Here is an 8251-nt window from a genome sequence, read left to right on the forward strand (position 1 = left end):
CCTCTCTTTTGAGTGAAGAATTTAAAGTTGTAAAATGAAAATTTCCAAGGGTTCCGTCTTCCTCTGAAATTGCACTGTCCCTAATCATACATGTTTTTATGAGCTTTAATATTTGTACATTGGATTTTTATGCCCTGTCTTCTTCCAGTTGATCACAAACTCCTTAAGAGAACAAGCATTAATCAGTCTATTTTTTTCCAGAGTACCCAGCAGAAATCCTTGCACATAATAAATATCCAATAAGTATGTGTTGAATATAAAATTAAAAGGCAAACATTTTTCCTTAATTTATTTCTCAAACTAGAGATTCAAATAGTTGAATGATTATTTGAGGAATGTCCAAAAACTAAGGTAAACAGGCTTTTTTTTCTTGGACATGATCATTGTGAACAAAAATGAAAGTACTATTCTAAAGATTAGATAATACATTACTTTCTAGTGCCAATATCCAAGGCCTTAAAAGAAGCTGTTTTATGAAAATGGTGCATGCTCTGTCTTCTGTTGCTGATCACTTTTCCCTCACATTTCCCACAAATATTTACAGAATTTAAAATGATGAATAAATGAATGTCAAATTTAAAAAATCTCTTCTAGGCCTTCTCCACCTTGAGAAGCTGGATCACAAGCGCTAAAGCCATTTCTGCTTCCCTGTGTACATGTTCCTGGCTGGTTAGATGGCTGAGAAAGTACAGTAAGCCCTTATCCTCAGAAGGTGCATTGCTCAAAACCTGATGTGAATGAAATACGCCAGACAGAGAAAGTCAGAGACGCATGGTATCACTTATATGTTGAATCTGAAAAAAAAAAAGAATCAAATTCATAGAAATAAAGAGTAGAAAAGTGGTCACCAGGGACTGGGCAGGGGTGTGGGGGGCATGGGGGAAATAGGAGAGGATGGTAAAAGGGTACAAATTTTCAGCTATGAGATGAATAAGGTTGGAAGGTTGAAGGATCTAATGTAACATGGTGACTATAGTTCATAACACTGTATTATATAATGTAAGTTTGCTAAGAGAGTAGAAATGAAATGTTCTCACCAAAAAAAAAAGAAAATCCAAAAAACCAAATGCATAGATATATACATATATATGTGTAGATAGATAGATAGATATAACTCAGTAAAGCTAGAAAAGAAAACTTCATGTATACAGACCATAAAAGTTACTGAAACAAGATGTCATCATGGGAAAAAACAGTAAAACTTGTCTCTTTTCAGTTCAATGGTCCACGTTCAAATATTATCCGCACAAGATTTCCCATCTCACTGCCTGGGAGGTATTTGAAGTTGAAAGATACCAAAAATGTGACAAAACAGAAAACATCTCTAAAACAGAAACACAGCAGAATTAGTAGGTGTTTTCTGGATGAGTCAGTAAGTATCAGACTTTCTCTACATTTATTTAATTTGTTGGCAATTCAGTTTTTCTGTTTTATTCATATTTTAGATTTTATTTTATTTTATTTATTTGTTTGTTTGTTTATTTATTTAGGCTGCATTGGGTCTTCGCTGCTGCTCGCAGGCTTTTCTCTAGTTGCGGCGAGCGGGGGCTACTCTTCGTTGAGGAGCGTGGGCTTCTCATTGTGGTGGCTTCTCTTGTTGCAGAGCATGGGCTCTGGGCACACGGGCTTCAGTAGTTGCGGCACGTGGACTCAGTAGTTGTGGCTCACGGGCTCTAGAGCACAGGCTCAGTATTTGTGGCTCACGGGCTTAGTTGCTCTGCAGCATGTGGGATCTTCCCAGACCAGGACTCGAACCAGTGTCCCCTGCATTGGCAGGCAGATTCTCAACCACTGCGCCACCAGGGAAGTCCTTGTTTGTTTTTTATGATTTGCATTTATCTGCACAGAGATAAGGAAAGCAAGCAAAATAACTTTGCTAATTCTAATCATGAAGTCACATCATTTTTTTGATGATTTTAAGTGGTCTGGAGATGGCAGTTAAACTCTATATGACTTTGGTACCTTAAAATATAGCAGCTATGTCTTTCAGAACCTTGAGGAACTACCAAACTTATGAACGTTACAAACTACCGTAGTTATGTAAAGAGGTTGATTAGGACTAAGACTTAATAAGTCTTACTATTATGTTCCTGTCTCAAGGCAAAGTCATCAGTTAGAGAACTCTGCTCAGATATCACTATAATTATAATTTTTGTGAATTAATTTATATCTACATAATACCTATTCCTTGGACTTCTTGGTATCTAAGAATGATGACATGGGACAAAGACAGACTCTCTGGACACTTCTTTCCATATATATTGACAGTGTTTAAGAAGTATTAGAGGGACTTCCCTGGTGGCACAGTGGTTAAGAATCTGCCTGCCAATGCAGGGGACACGTGTACAAGCCCTGGTCTGGGAGGATCCCACATGCCGCAGAGCAGCTAAACCCTTATGTCACAACTACTGAGCCTGCACTCTAGAGCCCGTGAGCCACAACTACTGAGCCCACGTGCCACAACTACTGAGCCCACGTGCCACACGTGCTACTGAAGCCCGAGCGCCTAGAGCTCATGCTCCGCAACAAGAGGAGCCACCACAGTGAGAAGCCCGCGCACCGCGATGAAGTGTAGCCCCTGCTCACTGCAACAAAGACCCAACACAGCCAAAATAAATAATAAATAAATTTATTTTTTTTAAAAAGTGTTTGAGATTAGCCATTGCTTGCATCTTTCCCATGAAAAACTGCTTAATGATGGCTTTAGTATGCTTCTACGAGCTTGTCGAGAATCTGAACTTAGGACAGTATTGAGCTTTCTACAAGCTGTTCTTGTCTATTATTTATATTCTAAGTGGGTATTTTTCCAATGAATTCTTAATTTCTGAAATGTCTAAAGATTTGAAAATTACAGATTTTACCTCAGCAAACAGTTCTATCCATAGACAGATGAAAATATACTAACACGGAGACAGGAAATAGTTTCTAAATGGTCAGGATCTGACTGCATATTTGCAAGTGAGTGTTCTAGTGAATCGTGTAACATCAACATTCCTTATGTCTACATGGAATAAAGACCTTCATCGTATTCTCAGAGACACAAACTCCTTCCACCTTTTTAAACCCCTGTAGCACACGAAGCTTTCTGTTCAAGGCTTCCATTTAAAGTCTTTTCTTTATTATGTTCCTACAGGGATTTCAAGGGTTGCTTCTAGATCTCTTTCTTTCTACTTCAGTTTTGAAAAAATTCTACTGGGGTTTCTATTTTTATGTTACTTCACCAGATGTCCAAACCATTTAAGACATGGCCTCTAAATCCTTGACAGCTATTTGAGGGTGTTAGTATGTTCTCAATTCATTTCGGTTTTTGTCTGAGCTTGTCTTGCATTTTGCTGTGGAAGGAATAAAACAAACATCTAAGGGGTGTGAACTGGGTGCAAGTCACAGTGCTAAGCACTGGGGAACAATAATAATAAGACCTGTTCCTGCTTAAGAACTCAGACAAATAGAAGAGGGTATAATTTGTTACCATTTTTTATGAAGTCTAAGAAATTGACCTCTACGGTTTGGACTAACTCTCTTCTATCCTTTTTGAATTTCTGCTAGTGCATTCAGTACCAGTGACTGAATTCTATAGTTGTACATTCATTATTTTTATTTTTATTGACTATCTTAGGGTGAATAAGACCTTGTGACTCCTTTTACCCCACTTGCCTCTTACCAGGGCCTCTGGCGAACTTCGTGTCCTGTCTTGTAGCCAGTATTCTAACTAAGCATATCCATAAAGGCTCTAATCTAATACTTAACCAAAAAGCTGATGGGCTATTCACTACCACTTTTCTACCAAATTTAACGTCATTGGTAAATATATGTATGCCTCTTTCCTAATCCTGGTCTGATTGGGGTAATTTGTTCAGACTGATAAACACAAAACTGTAAAAATGTTAAAAGTTGCTAATTTGCTTTTCCTGTCACAATGATTCAGAACAAGTGATTTCATGTTTACCTTAAGGTTTTAGGCTAATTGTCACAAACAAAGGAATGCCATCATCTTGGGTTGATGAGTCAACCTACTCATTTTCAAGAAGTAAGTATATTTATAAACTTTTATAAATATGTAACTTTGACATGTAAGCTGGGTATATAGTTGAAATAATTGATGATACTAGAGTAGCTACAGACAAAGGATATTCATAAGGAAAAGTTGCATTTATGCAATAATTAATAATATTAATAATTAAGAATTATTAATAATAAGAATTATTAATACTACTTCTAATAACTACAACTATTATTGAGTTTTTATTGTATGTCAGATTCTAAGGTAGGCACTTTGTCTAACTAAAGACTTTTAGTTGGGTTTGACAAAAGACAAAAGTCTGAAACGTAAGAGTCTATGAAAGCAGAGAAGAGTCCGGGTAGAACCTGCAACCTGTGCAGTCACTCAGGCCCCCCCCCCCCCCAGGTTTAATGCTTTTCAGGAGCCATGTTGAAACTCTGAATAATTTTATCTTTTAACTAATGTTTGGTAAGTGAAGTCCAGTGGGAAAATGTAGCATGTATATGAGCAGAGAAGATAAACGCTGTCTTTCTTTTCTGTCTCATTCACATATAACCTTTGCAATGCCCAGTGAGTACAGAATCCAAGTGAATCCACAATGTATTTGAGTTTAGTGGGACTCAAGGTCCCACACAATACAAGTGTACGTCTCTAAGACTAAGGGAGACACTGACAGCCCATGAGAGCCCGTGCTTTTTGTCAAGCTAGAACTTGCTTCACGTGCAGGGGAAAAGGCAGTGGCATTCTAAGAAACACAAACTACCAAGGAACCCCACTGTATCCTTTCTTACTCATGATACCTTCCTATATTTGCCCATCACTTAACACTGATTGATAGGGATGAAAAGGAAGAAAAGGGAAAGGTAGAGCAACCATACTTCCTTTTTCTTTCAATCCTTCCTTACTCATCAGTAAGCCAAAGGTAAATGGCATTGATAGAATGTGTGCTTATCAAAAAATGAAATAAAAAGAGTTGCGTTAGTTTTGTCCAGCATTTCTACTCTTCTGGTGTAAGCATATACAAAATATGCAATACAAATTGTGTAATTTCATTAATTATGCACACAAGTGAAATGCTCTTATATTTTCATTTAAAACTGGCATTATAAACAATACAAAGATGAATGTTAAAATTCACATTAATATTTTAACTTTTTCTTCTTTACTTGGAGTGATATTGAATAGCAAATAAAAACATTATGGAACGTCTAAAGGCAGACTGAGGAAGAAAAGAGAAAACACAGTTTAGTACTTTTAGTGACGTTTTTCTTGCTTTTTTAACATGGAACCCACATTTTCATTCTGTACAGGACCTCACAAATTATGTTGCTGGCCCTGCCAGTGGTGATACGGCACTCTCCTTGTCAGGAACCCAGGTTCCTTCTATCCTGTTACTCCATGATTTGTGGCCTCTGCTGTATTGGTCCAAGATGCAGCATCTATTTCACAGCACACATGATGGCAAAACAGATGAAGGCAAAGAGAACATATGCTTTCTCTTTTGGTAAGTTTAAGAAAAATGCCACATGATTCTTCTGCCTTCTTTCGTAAGTAAGTCAGAATGTAATCACAAGCACAAATACTGCAAAGGAAGCTGGGAAAAGGAAGTCTTTGGTGACCATGTGTTCAGCTAAAATTTGAGGTTCTATTATTAAAGAAAAAGACGAGAATGGATGTTGGGACACAACTAGCTGTATCTACCACACATGCAAAGGAAAAAAAAAAAGAGCCTATGAAGAATTATCAGTGGAAAGGCTGCAGGAGGCTGGGAATATTGTGAAAGTTGTGCTGTGAGAAAAAGGATGTCTATCAAAAAGATAGATAGAGAAACGGAGAGAGAGAAACTAGATCAGTAACTATATATATTAGATAAAATAACTAACAGAAGTAAAAGGGTATTAATTATTTGAAGAGAATTATAAAAAGAAGCCTAGACTGTGGATTCACAAAGACTGAAAAATGTGGATTTCATCACTGTTTATGTGATTTGGGCAAATTACTTTAGTTAGTTATTTAAATTATTAATTCCTATTTCATAGCATTTCTTCTAAGGATAATCAATAATATGTCTAAAGTGCCTAACAGTGTCTGATGTATATTAGATACTAATTCAATTTATATTTTACTTCATTTTCATTTTAAAAACAAAAACCTCTATTATTTTTATTAATTATACTGTGCTTTTTAATCCATGGCAGACACTTTCTTTTGCATAAAGTATTTTTAAGTGAAACATAAATATGAACATCAATGCATCATAAAAAATTAAGACATTAATTCTAATAAATAATCTGATGCATTAAAATTAGAAATATCGTCCGGCGTTCAAGATGTCGAAGCAAGGACGTGGTGGGTCCTCTGGTGCGAAATTCCGGATTTCCTTGGGTCTTCCGGTTGGAGCCATGATCAACTGTGCTGACAACACAGGAGCCAAAAATCTGTATATAATCTCTGTGAAGGGGATCAAGGGACGACTGAATAGACTTCCTGCTGCTGGTGTGGGTGACATGGTGATGGCCACAGTCAAGAAAGGCAAACCAGAGCTCAGAAAGAAGGTACATCCAGCAGTGGTAATTCGACAATGAAAGTCAGTCATACCGCAGAAAAGGTGGTGTGTTTCTTTATTTTGAAGATGATAACGCAGGGGTCATAGTAAACAATAAAGGCGAGATGAAAGGTTCTGCCATCACAGGACTAGTTGCAAAGGAATGTGCAGACTTGTGGCCCAGGATTGCATCCAATGCTGGCAGCATTGCATGATTCCTCGGTGTATTCGTAAAAGAAAAAAATGATAATAAAAATTATTTGCTCCAAAAAAAAAAAATTAGAAATATCTATATATATATATATATGTAAAGCACACAAACTTTAAAACAAAGCATTTCATTTTTATCTTAGCTAGTCTTAAACTATAACAAGGAGAGACTAATAGTCTTGAGATAATTTTTTCACATTTAAATTGATCATTTAGATGGTCACATCTAGCAGCTTTGAATAATCCCTCTATTATATTAAGTAACTTACACCTCTGTTGCTAACCTGCTACTATTCAGATATTTTGAATTCATTTTATGTTTTATCCTCTATGTCCAGTGTAATGCCATGTATAATTGGTAGGTCATATTGTACAAAAATCTTATAAGTACGTTTAATAAAAGCCAGAACTTAAAGCATCTCAGCATTCTGAAGAACTATTTATATTTAACTAGGTCTGTATTATTACCCCCATTTTATAGATGGAATCATAGGTACAAATGTATTAAATAATTTGCTAGAGAACGTAGATTTAGTCAATAGCAGAAATAAATCGTAATACTCAGAATTTGCATTAGGAGAAAAAGTTCAGCAGAAATTTCTGCTACATCTGTATTCTACATAGAAAGCTAAATTGAAATTATTACTGCTCTCATTATTAATATTCATTCAGTATCAAAATATGCTAGGTACTATAATATACATGAAACGAGATAAAACCCCCTAACCCCAGCCCAACTATATATCTAACCCTCCCAACTTATTACTAGTACATCCAAATGGGTGTTTTATCACAATTATTTTTAAGAAATGACATCAATAGCAAAGAATCTTGTGAGTTTAATTGCTAAAGTTAATACATCTCATATTCACCCAAGTAGTATTAACCTTTTATCCTATTATAAAAATAAAGTCAATATTTATTTGAAAATGCATGATATGCCCCAAAAAAGAACTAAGGACGTTATCTAAAAATTGGACAGCCCTATTAGTCAAGTCATTAATTTGGGTTTTTACACACCAAGAGTAAATTTCAGTCATAATTTTTAAAATGTATTCTTATCCTGTATGGATGAGGCACCGTGCTAGCTACATTGCATTCACTGTAAACAATCATCACAAAACTCCTGTGAAGTATATATTATCTGGTATATACATGTGGGGAAGAGCAGACTCTGAAAGGTAAGGAAATATGCCTAAGGACACATAGTTTGAGGGAAAATGGCATAGCTGGTCTTTAATTCAAGTAATTCCAGTTCTTTCTATTCCAACACAATTACTCTCATATTTTTGTATAATTTATGACTAGTCTGAAAATAAAATATGCTTAAAATCCAAATATATTTGTACACTGTCCATTTCTAGTTTAGTTGTTAATATTATTAAAATAACTGATATATTTGGATGTAGTTTTAAAATATTCTGTTTTCAACTGACAAATTCTTTTCTTTTTTCTGCTTTTTGTGGATTATTATTTTTTGTAAATTCTCTTTCATT

General features: G+C 35.6%; 1 pseudogene; it reads left to right on the top strand.

Moving 5' to 3' along the window:
* The first annotated feature begins 6323 nt into the window (after positions 1–6323).
* On the top strand, positions 6324–6818 carry LOC133098394 (large ribosomal subunit protein uL14-like; annotated as a pseudogene).
* Positions 6819–8251: the final 1433 nt, after the last annotated feature.

The sequence above is a fragment of the Eubalaena glacialis genome, chromosome 9 (assembly GCF_028564815.1).
Source record: "Eubalaena glacialis isolate mEubGla1 chromosome 9, mEubGla1.1.hap2.+ XY, whole genome shotgun sequence".
In the NCBI taxonomy this organism is placed as follows: Eukaryota; Metazoa; Chordata; class Mammalia; order Artiodactyla; family Balaenidae; genus Eubalaena; species Eubalaena glacialis.